The 14,025-nt window shown below is 38.7% G+C and overlaps 1 protein-coding gene, 1 non-coding gene and 1 pseudogene across 18 annotated transcripts in view; 2 read left to right on the forward strand and 1 right to left on the reverse strand.

Moving 5' to 3' along the window:
* LIMCH1 (LIM and calponin homology domains 1) overlaps positions 1-14,025 on the forward strand; it is a 336,436-nt gene that overhangs the window by 285,401 nt on the left and 37,010 nt on the right. The gene's annotated exons all lie outside the window — the stretch shown is intronic.
* LOC112471606 lies at positions 4,856-4,995 on the reverse strand. Its single transcript, XR_003043353.1, has one exon. It is a non-coding gene; the product is annotated as a small nucleolar RNA SNORA76 (small nucleolar RNA).
* Positions 6,861-6,979, forward strand: LOC112471563 (annotated as a pseudogene).

Genomic DNA, 14,025 nt, shown 5'->3' on the forward strand with positions numbered 1-14,025 from the left:
GAATACGGCGTTTACTCAGCCCAGATTACTTGTAAGAACCAGCCCTAAGGGCTCTGCCGTTAGGCAGATACTCCATACTCTTTACCTCTCATCTGGTCTGCCCTCTGACCCCTTCGTAGTTTGAATTTGGAGAAAACCCTGCCCTTGGCTGAACAGATTTTATTTGTGACAGTAGTTAAAGTAATAAATGAAGAGAACAGATGGCATAAAGCCTAAACTTCATAAACTAACTATTTAATCTCTCTTGTTCTATGCTTTTAACCTTTAGAGAAAAAAGCTTTACTCACTCTATGTGGAGACCTATGGCATTAAGTACAAGACTCGTAAAACAGAAGAAAAAGGGTTTTGTTTGTTTCTTAGAGTACTAAAAACAACCTTAAAAAATTTACTCATTCTCAATAATTACTAATTTTCTTCTTTTTACAATGAGCAAAATAAAAAGAGCCTATTCTTTTTCAATGTCAGGCATTTTCCACTTTAGTAGTAGTTTTACTGCTAAACTCCCTAAAGGCAAAGAAAAGATGGATTGAAAGATTTCACATTGATTACATATCCCCAAAAGTATCACACCTTACAAGAAGCAAAATTAGGTGATCTGAAAGAAATCAGGTTATTTCAGAAGTTTATACAATGTAACGAGAAAACTCAAACAAAAAGGTGTCTTGTGAACTTTCTTCCCAGAAATCATTCTCATCCTGGACAGACTCAGGAATCAGGTTCAAACTTATGGAAAAGCCTGAGAGTCTCTTCCCTGATGTATCTCTACCTTAGTAAAACTGCCTAGTTTGAAATAATTTCTAGTTTAATAAATCCTAGGAGTTCTGAATAGGTCATTTATTTACCATGTCTCTAGTGCTCTTGAATTAACTATGGCAGGGACTCTTACCTTATTTTCTGGGTAGATAACTACGTGTGTGTGTGTGTGTGTGTGTGTGTGTGTGTGTGTGTGTGTGTGTGTGTGTGTGTTAGCTGTGCTTCACAAAATTTTGGCTCATTACTAAAACACTTTTCATACTCGCTTACAACTTATGACTACAAAAGTTTTCCATTTAGAATGTGTCATCTATTCTTTCATTCTGAAAGAATCCCTTCTCCAATAAACCTGCTCTTCATTATACTTTCTTCTCCATATTCCATGAAAAGTATTTCTTGACTGTGTTACAGCCAGTGTGGTCCTATGGAAACAGTGGAATTAATTGGTGATGGCAAAGTATAGTGACCAGCTTAAAACGTGGGGCTGCACTTCAGAGCCTGTCAGAGCTTGATAGCAGATTAGACCTGATTTGCTGTTTCTTATTTATTTGCTCCATTCTGTGGAGCTGTCAAAGGAATAGTGTTCTTCTTTTTAAATAGTGTCTTTCTTCCAAAAACTGCACTCCCAACAGATACACTTTTTACAGAGGAGTAGCCTCACCCACCACTAAAATGTCACAGTTCCTTCAGGGAGAGCTGGAACTGTTCAAAGGGCACAGCAACAGTAGGCAGGGGAATGAATTCAAACTGTGATGCAGAATAGCAGAGAAGGATGGCCACGAGACTCCAGTGGGGGACAGAAGGAGGTTGGAGTATCAGCCTCTTGGGCCAACATAACCACTTTTGTGCAATAGTATGTCATCTCCAGTTTCCTTCTCCCTCACTTTTCTCATTTGAAACTCTTGGGACCATGGTTCTGTTACTTTAGAAATAGATCCTAAATTAAGTTAGGCTTGCTATTATTATTTTTTAATACTCTGGCTATATCTACTGATACCAGTAACTTCAGAGCAGCCTCCATTGAATCATCTCTAAGTAATGAGATTGTGATGGCAATTACTTTGCCACTGGTTGCCTATTAACAGATAAGCATGAATTAAGGACCAACTTTGTGCTCCATTTTTGAAATAGAAAAAAAACCTCAAATTTTCTGGGAAAGCAATTTTCATAAAGCAATTAGGAAAGTAAAAAAACTATAATTAAGTGCTAGTTAATAGGGTCAGAAGACTAGAAGAATGTAAGATTGAAAAGAACTAGTAAGAGCATTATAGGTTAAGGTTAATCGAGAAGGTGTTGTGTAAGATGTGGACTTTGAAACTTGTTCTTAAGTGTAGGATTGAAATGGAAGAGGAAATTAGGTATTGCACATGTTGGGAATATCCCCATATCCCACATGTTGGGCATGGCAGAAACAAAGCCATGGACAGTGGTAAGTAGGCCACAAGAAGACCCCCCAGAGGGGATCATGGGGCGAAGAGGTGAGGAGGGTGACTGGAATGCTGTCCATCCCAAGTAGAGGAACAGGTTTGCCCTGTCCCCTCCTGGTATCCCTGATGTTTTCCAGTGGAAACATAATGCTTTTTTTTTACATTTAAAATATTGGCTTCTGTAAGTAAATCATCTCATAATGCAAACACAGACTCCAGGATTGGAAGAGAATTTGGAAGGTCTTGTAATCTGAGGACTAGTTTATCTTGTTTAGTGACCTATGGAAAGACATTTTATGTCTCCCTCAAAGCTATTCCAGTATGTTCTTGATCTACTGTAAGTTATATTTGTATTTGAATCTCTCCCTGATGGTACCAAAAATGACCTTTTCCTAAAATACCCCATGCACTAAGTCAAAGATCAAACCCCATCTGAGCAAGTTAAACTGCCTGAGCCTCAGTTTATATTTAAACTAAGGACAACAACAGTATATGCATCAGTGGTTATTGTGAGAATTCATGTATATAAGCACTTAACATGATATTAAGGCGACTCATTTTTTAGACAGAGATGCCCTTAAGTTACTTTTTATATTGTCATACAACCAATGAAGGAAAGTTACAGTATATTTTTCAGAAGCCTGAAAAGGTGATAGGTGTAAAGTTTTTTGGGTTAAGGTATGATTGTCAAAATTACCCTCTTGAACAGATGTGAATTTCATACAAATGGGAGGAATTCCATGTCGTCTTCCAACTCAGCTTGTCAGCCATTCCAGTCGTAATTCTCTAAGAAACATACAGAATGAACAGCTTTTTCCAAAAGATGATTGCCCTTGCAGATGTTCACATGATTCTTCCTGCAGCTCTTTTTGCTTCTCTTATTGTTCACTTTTCCCCAATTTGTCTTCCCTCTGCCACCTAGACCCTCAGGACCCACCCATTGACCTCTCCATAACTCCATTCCATGACCATTAATCAGTTCTCTTGCCAACGCATCCCAAATGATGTTGTGTGCTCCCTCCCTGCTAGCTAGCACCTTCCCACCTGGTTTTTGGCAATTCTCCCTTATTGATCAAGGGACAAACTCAGCTGTTAGGTACCTAAACTACTTCATCTGCTTTTCTCAAACTAAGTGACAAGGCAGGTCTGGTTTTTTGGGGGGTTTTTTGTTTGTTTTTTTTCCCTCCACCTTGATAAAACTCTAGGCCTTTCTGCTGAAAATTTAGTACTTACCTAATGTTTTCTGAGCCAGGAAAACAGACAAGCAGGTCTTTTTTGAAACATTTCATTCTGCGCTGAGAGCAGCATGAAAGAATTTGAGTAGGTGCTGTTTTCCTTATAACTGAAACCAACTGAAAATTCCTTCTAAATGTCAAATGTCAACAGACATTTCTTTAGCAACTGTTTTTCTCCATCTAGAAGTAATTGTAAGAGTATTAGATTTAATTCTCTTTAAAGGTCATTAAAGTTTTTTAGATATAGAAGCATTTATAGACTTTAAGAAAGTATACATGAGGGACAATAAAAAATCAAACTCAGCCCATCTTACCTGGATCAGAATCTCACATTATTGGTTTAAAAAGTTTTAGGCAAAAAGAAAAAATTTAAGGAATGGGGAGGCTGATTCTTTGTGTAGACCCTCTTTTATCCAGTGAAAATAGGTATATACTTGGAGGTATAAAAGTGAAAGGGGAAACACATGCATGGCGCATATGGCACCTGGATCATGGTGCCAAGACCTAAGTAGACTAATTTTCCAGGCTCGTGTCCAGGTAAGTTAGTCAAGACTGGAGCCAGGAAATCACTCAGAGTCATAGAATGGTAAACATAAAATAGTAGTCATAGAATGGATATCACATCTTCCCAAGAGATTAAATGACCAGTCTGAGTTCTCAGTTTCTCTGCTTTGGACATGAGACCACCCAATCCCTAGTTATCAGGCCTATGCTTGGTCTACTGCTTTATATTTCCAGATCATTCTCCAATGTCTCTTTCTGGACCAGTCCACCAATAAGAGTTTTGTTAAAATGATCAGCCAGAGGCCGAGTGAATTCTGTGGCTAGATCATGTCCCTCTCAAGCCAGGAAACTGCCACCTCCTACCCGTGGCCTCAGGGCTAACTCTGGCATCAGAGCCAGTTTGGATCGCCTTCTCATCAAGGGGAAGCCAACTCCTGGCTTAGGCCTCTGTAACCTTTCTTTGCTCTCATTCGTTCCTGTCCAGGGATCTGTTTTTATTTACTTGTTTTCATTCTTGAGACTGTTATCAGTTGGAGAAGGGAAGGCCCCTCTTCTGTTTACCTGTAACCAAAGGAAAGTATGGGTCCGAAAGTGAATTTTCCAGCAAGGCAAATCTCTGTGTCTATCAGGACTGGTTAAAACTGCCAATTTTGAACTCGGTGCTTTTTAAATAAAGATGAGAGTTCAAAAGTAACAAGCCTTCGGGATTAAGGATCCAGACACAAGTTCATTAAAGTGGTTTTGGGCATTTCCTTTGATTACCTATAGTTTATATTTATTTATAGTTTGTTATTATTTATATAGTTTATAGATACTAGAGAATACAGAAAATTATAAATCAAATATAAGCTACCTCTTACTCCAGCCAATCAGAAGTTTAATACTAAGATTTTTTTTCACAACCTCCTGGGGAAACCCACCCTAGGAAGAGAGGTGCTGCCTTGTTTGTGGTTTAAAGGGGAACAGAGGGCCTCAGTTATGCGCAAGCATGTGCAATGGAGCTGTCGGCTGACAACCCCCCAACCCCCCCCCCGCCATGTGCCTGGGCAGGCACAGCAGGGGCTCAAAGGCAGCGCAAATACTATTTTTAAAAAATATGTATCCTCCTCTTTTTCTCAGTGCATATAAAATTTTTTTTAAATGGGCCCATGTCATTCAAATTAAAGCTTGCTTTTTCTCTTTATCTTGACTATTTTGCTAGTAATCAGCTGATTTTGATGACTAGTATACATTTAAACTATGCCTGAGAGTATGAAGTCCATAAATAACGCAAATAACATTTTCTTATCTGCTCTATGCCAGAAACTGTGCTGGGCCACTGCGCCCCCCACCCCACCCCCCTCCTGTCCCCGCCTCCGGCCGGAACCTGGACTGGACTGAAAGCCCTGAGACGGGGTGATGGCTCGGAGCAGGCTGGTCTTGAGCCTCCCTGGAAAGTGGAAACTTAGCTAAATTGCCTCCTGTCATGAGGGATTCTGGAGAGGTCTCATCAGAGAGTACAGAATAAGTGAATGAGAGATAGAATGGAAAGAATGAAGTAGAATGCATGAGAATGAATGAAATGGAAAAGATTTGAATCATTTCAACGATAAAGTTAGGATTCTCAGGTTCTAGACGGCTTTTCACAGATCAAAACCGTTAAATCCCTGGCAACAGCTTGGTGCTGGGTGTGACTCCCAGCCTAGATAATGGACCACTGAGGTGCCAGCACAGGGCAGAGTTCCCACCTCTCCTACCTGCTAGCAGTGTGACCCTGGTTTAAGTCACTTAGCCTCCTGGCCTCAGTTTCCTCACCTGTATAAAGGGAATCATACTGATACATATTTTATAAGCTAGCTCCAAGGATTAAGTGAGATAACCCATGTTAAGTACCCCAGCGGCACTGGCAGTAAATATTGATTGTGGCTAATGGAGTAACCTCAGTATGTAACCTTTAAAGCATCATTTAGAGGGAAGATAAATTGCGTCATCTGGGAGCTCAGTATTTGTAAGCCATATAAACATGCATTTGGAAATGTGAGAATTCTTGAAAATGAAAATTCTCTATTAGTCATGTGTAAGTAAATATTACTGTGGTGTGCTAGTAGAATAATTCTTAGTGAAGTAGTGATTGAGGATTTTGTCTCCTTTGCATTATAAGTTATTTCTAAAAAACTTAATGAATTGTCTTATTTCTTTGATTCAAAGTGGCACACTTTCCACGTTTGAACATCTCTAAATCAGGATATATCTTACAGTCAGTAGTGTGTCATATTTAACAGTGTGTTTTCTTTTTTAGTAGTACTTAAAATAATACAACTTGAAATTGATGGCATCTGAGATTTAGTAAAATCTGTCCATTTCTTTGTTCACTTTGGGGCTGGGGAGGCTTTGGCCTGTTTTTGTAGTAATTTTATTTCTAGTAATTGGAAACACTAGTGTTCTCAAGAGCATTGTTCATCAATATTTAACTGCAAATTTGTTTCCCAATATAAATGTTTTATAACCTAATACTTTTGGGGAAAACCCTAAAAATCAGTATCTCTGACAATGTTTTATATATTAACATTATAAAACAAAAAATACTGTCATATATTAATATTTCTATGTGTGTGCGGGGGTAGTACTTTATAAAACCCAGCTTATTCTTTTGTAATACTAGACTGGTTGGTTGATCTTCAAGTGCTACTATCATATCAGTCCTTAATATAACAATATAAACACACACACAACATAAATACAATAAAAGAGACTTCAGTTTATTTAAATATTTCCACTCATTAAATTTCTTAAAAGAATTCAATTCAGGCTTGTTGATATATTAAAAAGTTTTAAAAATTCATTAAATAATATAAATGTGATGCTTCTTTCCTGCCTAGGGTTTTAAAAGTGCATTTTAAGTTAACATTATGTTCTCCCAGAATTTATATATGGTTATCCACCATTAGAAAATTCTCATCTAGTCTACAGCCATGCTACCCTGAACAAGCCTGATCCTGTCTAATCTTGGAAGCTAAGCAGGATCGAGCCTGGTTAGTACTTGGATGGGAGACCACCTAGGAAAACCAGGTGCTGTAGGCGTAAAAAAATTTAAAAAAAAAAAAGATTATAAGCCGACAAGGTCCTTGCAATCTGTGAAGTCAACCTTTATCAGATGCATAGTTTGCAAATATTTTTTCCTATTCTGTAGATTGTGTTTTATTTTGCTAATTATCTACTTTGCTGTGCAGAAACTTTTTAGTTTGATATAGTCCCATTTGTTTATTTTTGCTTTTGTTGTCTTTGTTTTTGGTGTCAAATCCAAAAATCATTGCCAAGAACAATACTAAGGAGTGTACCCTTGTATTCTTTTAGGAGTTTTATGGTTTCAGGTCTTACATTTAAGTCTTTACTTCATTTAGACATTAACTTTTGTGTATGGTGTAACATAAGAGTCCAATTTTATTCTCTTGCAAGTAGATATCCAGCTTTCCCACCACCATTTATTGAAGAGACTGTCCCTTACCATTTTGTATTCCTTGGTGCCTTTGTTGAAAATAAATAGCTATAAAAGTATGGGTTGTTCTAGGCTCTCTATTCTGTTCCATTGATCTATGTGTCTTTTTATGTTAGTACCGTACTGCTTTGGTTACTACGCCTTGGTAATATAGTTTGAAATCCAGAAGTATGATGCTTCCAGCTTTGTTCTTCTTGCACTGAATCTTTGGATTTCTCTGGGTAGTTTGGACATTTTAACAAAATTAATTCTTCCAATCCATGAACACAAGATGTATTTCCATTTATTTGTATCTTCTTCAATTTCTTTCATCACCATTTTGTAGTTTTCAGTGTACAGATCTTTCACCTCCCTGGTTAAACTTATTCCTAAGTATTTATTATTTTCAATTTTATTATTTTTGATTTACTATTGTAAATGAGATTGTTTTCTTAATTTCTTTTTCAGATAGTTGTATATTGATGTTATATCCTACAACTTTAAAGAATTCATTTATTAATTTCAATAGTATTTTTGGTGGAGTTTTTTACAGTATTCTACATGTAAGATCATGTCATCTGTAAACAGAAACTTCTTCCTTTCCAATTTGGATACCTTTTATTTCTTTTTCTTGCCTAATTGCTCTGGCTAAGACTTACAGTACTATGTTGAATAGAAATGATGAGAGTGGGCACCCTTGTCTTGTTCTTGATCTTAGAAGAAACATTACCAACTTTTCATCAATAAGTATGATGTTAGTTGTGAGCTTGTCAAATATGGCCTTTATTATTTTAAGGTATATTCTATACCAAGTTCATTGAGAGTTTTTACATGAAACGATATTAAGGTTTGTCAAATGCCTTTTCTGCATCTATTGAGATGATCATATAATTTTTATCCTTCATCCTATCAATGTGGTATATCACATTTATTGATTTGCATTTGTTGAACCATTCTTTTATCTTGCATAAGATTATTTTTTAAAGGAATTCAGTGACTATTTCCACCAATGCATTGCTATAAAGGGCTTTCATTTGGGTTATTTTAAAGGCCAGTTTTTTTATGGGTAAAATGTATATACTTATGAGAGATCAATAAATTCATAGCTTTTTGAAAACCTATAGGGATATTTTATAAAGTATTTAATAATGACTTTCCTGAAACCAATTTTAGTCTTTGTCTTAAAACCTTTTAAAATAATATTTCATACACACTTTAAAATTCAACTTTAACCATAGACACCATGGTTAAACAAACACAATGTTTTAACAATAAGACACCATTACTAACAAACACAATAGTCATTAACTTGTTCTCGTTGGTTTTTGAAGTATATATAGTCTAGCGAGTATTTAATTCAACCTATCATTTATTTTTATAAAGCAAATGCTATAATAACAGTGGGAAAATTTTGGAATTCACTCTCAAGTCAAGTGGCTCCCAACTAATGTAAAATGACATTGATTTTGTTTTTTGATTACAGAAGCAATACATAGCCATTGTAGAACATTTTGGAATACAGAAAATATGTTTAAAAATAAGAAAACGGACATCCAAAATTTAAGCACATTAAAAATAATCACTATTAACATTGTAATGTATTTTCTTACTGTTTTTTATATGAATTTTTGTATATGTATCAACAGGAATATTTGTGAATTTGTGTAGTATATGTAGGCATTATATTATGTAGGCATTATATTATATATGCAGTATACATTTTTTTAACTTAAGATATTAGATAATAAATATTTTTACATTATTAACTATTGTTCAACACCCTTTTTATTACTGCATAATATTTCCTTTTATGGACACACTGCAGTCCTTGGGAATAATTGTTACTTTGAGGGCAATTCCTTTATTGTAGGACATTTAGATTGCTCCAAATTCTTTTAATATTATAAATTCTGTCAAGCATAAAACCGATACAATTGAGGTACTACTGAGGGAGAGAAACAAACATTAAAGTGATAAACTGAAGTACTACTGAGAGAGATGAACATCATGGTGATGTGCCAAGGAGATTAGAGAGCAAGATTCAAATCAGAGAGACCCCTTAGTTGAAGAACAAGGGAATAAAGGTGAAACTTGGCCCTAGCTGTAGAAAGAAAAGGGAAGATAGACATGAAAACTATTGTGTTAGAACATTGGCAGGACCTGGAAATAGATGGATACTTATGAGGTATGAGTCAAGAAATACTTCAGAGTTAATTTATGTGATGGGGAAAACTAATGCCATAAACAGAGAGTATTGGATTTGGAGGAGGAGCTTGTCTAAAGGTAACTTTTAGCATGTTGAGCCATTTACCATGACAGTAATGGTCAGCTCAGCTGAATTGAAGCTTTGATGAACTCTTAGGATTAGAGATGAAAATACAAGTCATAAATGGATAGAGACCACACTGGCAAACCTATAGGAATAATTGTTACATGTGAGGGCAATTCAGCACAGGTGGAGGAAAATGGTTGAAGTTTTAAGGAATGACCCATATTTTTTGTGAAAAGAAAGCAATAAGAACCATTAAAAGAAGAGGAAGGTGGAATGAGAACTTGGGTAACAGTTGTTAAAATCCAGGAAGAAAGAGAATGGCAAGAATAAATTGCACATTCTGGTCAAGATGGGAGTAAGTAAATGCTGTGCTCGCATCCTCCCACAACCACACCAAAAGCACAACTAAACTACAGAACAACCATCGTTGAGAATCACCGGAAGACTAGCTATACGGAAGTCCTATAACTTAAGATATACAAAAGAAGCCACATAGAGACTGGTAGGAGGGGAGGGAACATGGACCAGCAGGCCAACACCCTTGTGTGATGGTTAAAAATCAGAAGGGATATATTGACTACAATGGTCCACCTGAGGAGTGAGGGCTCCCAGCCCCATACCAGGCTCCCCAGCCCAGGGTTCCAATGCTGGAGAGAGAAGTCCCCATAACTCTGTGAACACTAGCAGAGATTGTGGCTGAGTGACACGGAGGGTGCTGGAATGCCAGGTGTTCCAATTAAAGGGCTCACATATGGACATACAGACTTCCTTGCTCTGAGCTCCAGCACTGGGGAAGCAGCTTAAAAGGCACTGAGGATATACAAGGAAGAACCAAATTGTTTGGCTTCAGGGTGAGAGCTGGAGGGGCAGCTTTCTCCCAGACAGAAGTGCTGGTAGAATCCATTGTCTCTTTGTTGAGCCCTCCCCGCTCCCAGCATGTAAATGGCTACCATGTCTGAGTCTCCATCAACCTGGCTAACACCATTTGCCCTGCCCTGGTGATTCCCAGAGACCCTGCCCCACCCAACTTACAGGCCCACCAAAGCCACTTTTAGTGGCTTTTCCATACAGATGGCCTGTCTTGGCCCATTTGCGAACTTTTCTAAACTCTCTCAAGGTTCACAATATCCAAACAAGCAGTATCTGGCTTTGGCATTTCCCATACCTCTTGCTGAGCAGCCTCAAGCCTGACATTGGTAGCAGCTGGCCACAGTTCACGGCTAGGCCTCTCCCAGGAACTTCCAATCCCAACTAGGTTGAAAGCCATCTGCAGATTGCTTGGTGGCTCATGATCAGGGCACAGGCAGTGGCTGAACTTGGCCTTTAGCAGCGTCCCTCTCAGGAAGCCCTGGGGCCAGCATACCCGCTGGCCTGCTTCGGCCTACTTCAGAACACCACCCGGCCACCTCTGCAGGTAACATAACCAAAAGGCAGACTAGGCTGGCACCAGAGCCCTTCTAAAGTGAACCCTTCTTCGTAGGGTCAGCCCCTGCACAACAGCTCCACCACTGTAGTCACAGACAGTACTTACGTCTAATCAGCCTGAGGATCAGTTCCTCCCATTGATGTGTCAACAGCAACCAAGGCTCATCCACAGCCGGAGGGTACACACAATCTATACAAAAGATACACCTGCAGCACTGGCTCAGGTGACCAAGAAGAGTGTACTACTGGGCCCCATAAGACACCTACTACATAAAGCTACTCTCCTAAGACCAAGAGACATAACAGCTCTACCTAATAACATAGAAATAAACACAGGGAAGCAGCCAAAATGGGGAGGCAAAGAAACATGTCCCAAACAAAAGAACAGAACAATGCTCCAGAAAAAAAACTAAACAAAATGTAGACGAGCAATCTACCAGATACAGATTTCAAAACACTGGTTATAAACGTGCTCAATGATCTCAGTGAGAACTTTAACAAGAGATAAAAAACACAAAAAAAGAACCAGTCAGAAATGAAGAATAACAAATAAAGAATACATTAGGGGGGATCAAAAAGAGATTGGATGAAGCAGAGGATAGAATCAAAGATTTGGAAGATAAGGTACCTGAAAACACCCAATAAGAACAACAAAAAGAAAAAAGAATCAAGTAAAAATAAGGATAGTTTCAAGGGCCTCTGGGACAATATTAAATATAACAACATTTGCATCACAGGGGTACCAGAAAGAAGAGAGAGAGCAAGGAATCGAAACCTATTTGAAGAAATAATGACAGAAAACTTCCCTGACCTGGCGAAGGAAATAGACATACAAACCCAGGAAGCACAGGGAGTTCCAAACAAGATAAGCCCAAAGAGGTCCACACCAAGACACATCAAAATTAAAATTCCAAAAGTTAAAGACAAAAGATCTTAAAAGCAGCAAGAGAAAAGAGGAGGAAAAAAATGGCATAGATGATAGAGGCTCTGTTCATCCCTCTGGCAACCAAATCAAATTTGTGACAGAAAAAAAAGGAGCAAACATCAAGGAAAATCACCTGGGATCTGGATGAATAAGCCATAAACTAGGAAGAGAACTAAGAAATCACCCTGCAATGGGAGAAGGTAGGACGGGGCGAGGATGTGAGGCTGCCAGGTATGAGCAGCTGAGTGGGACGGTGTTCGTGTCCGCAAACTGACCTTCACAGTGTCAGACCTGCTCCTCTGAGCACCAGCACTGGTTCGGCTGGGCGGAGGACACCAGGGGCTTATAGGGGACACTGAGTTGTCGGAGTGAGGGCCAGAGGTTAGGGTCTCTCCCAACAGAAGTGCTGCTGGAATCCATTGTTCCTCTGTTAAGCCTTCTGCCTCCCAGTGTGCAGACCGCAGCACCGCCATAGCGGAGACGTCATTGACCTGGAAAACAGAGGTCATTCTGCCCAGAGGAGTCCCTGAAACTCCACCTCTCCCAAGTCATGGCTCCTCCCAAGCCACATCCAGATGTATCCTCAGTGAGTCAGGTGCTCCTTGCTGAACAGAGCCAAGGTGGCAGCTGGCCTCGGTTTCTGGTGTGGTTTCTTGAGGCAACTATAAGCACAGCATCTGTATATTGCTTGCTGAATCTTAACAGGTGGCCCCGAAGAGGCACAGGCTGGGGATAAACTTGACCTGCAGTGGAACCCCTCTCAGGACTGTGCCACTGGACACCAACTAAGTTTCCCATGCTAATAAGACTGGGAGACTTAAGAGTTTTGCCTAGTACATAGAAACAGACACAGAAAAGCAGCCAAAATGGAAAGACAAAGAAGCAGAAACCATATGAGAGAACAGAACAGAGATCCAGGAATAATGGAGTCAAGCAATCTAACAGATGCAGAGTGAAAAACACTGGTTATAAGGATGCTCAATGAACTTAGGTGATGTGTAGATGAACTCAGTGAGAACTTTAACAGAGAGATAAAAAACATTAAAATGGAAATGGAAATTATAAAAGGGAACCAGTCAGAAATGAAGAACACATTATCTGAAATGAGAAGTATATTAGATGGAAAAACAGAGTGGATAAAGAAGAGGATCGAACCACCAATATAGAGGATGGGGAAACTGGGGACACTCGACCAGAATGACGAGAAAAAAGAAGCCAAGACTATAATAAGGAGCCTATGGGACACTATTAAATGTAAAAATATATATGTCATAGGAGTACCTGAAGGAAAACAAGACTGAAGAGCTATTTGAAGAAATAATGATGGAAAACTTCCCTAATCTGGTGAAGGAAGTAGACATACAACTCCAGGAAGCTCAGAGAATCTCAAGAAAGAGGAACCCAAGGAAGTTCACACCAAGACACATCATAATCAAAATGCCAAAGGTTAAATACAAAGAGAGATTCTTAAAAGCAGCAAGAGAAAAGCAGTTAGTTACCTACAAGGGAGCACCCATAAAACTGGCAGCTGATTTCTCAAACCATGCAGGACAGAAGGGCTTGGCACAAAATATTCAATGTGATGAAAACCCAGGATCTATAATCAAGAATACTCTATCCAGCAAAGATATCATTTAGAGTCGAAGGACAGGTAAAGGGGTTCCCAGAGAAAAATAAGCTAAAGGAGTTCATCACCGCCAAGCCAGTATTACAGGAAATGTTGGAGGGACTTCTTTAAGAAGAAAAGACATGTATCAAAAACATACATACAAAATGGTAATAACTGCATTCCTATCAATAAGTACTTTAAATGGAAAAGAATTAGGTGCTCCAACCAAAAGATAGAGTGACTGAATGGATAAGAAAACAAGACCCCTATATATGCTGCCAACAAGAGATTCACTTCAGATTAAAAGACACACACACACTAAAAGGAAGGGGATGGAGAAAGTTATTGCCTTGATGGACCTGGAGAGCATTGCACTGATGAAATGGGTCAGATAGAGAAAGGGAGATTTCACATTATTCCA

This window comes from Pteropus alecto, unplaced genomic scaffold (assembly GCF_000325575.1).
Source record: "Pteropus alecto unplaced genomic scaffold, ASM32557v1 scaffold57, whole genome shotgun sequence".
In the NCBI taxonomy this organism is placed as follows: Eukaryota; Metazoa; Chordata; class Mammalia; order Chiroptera; family Pteropodidae; genus Pteropus; species Pteropus alecto.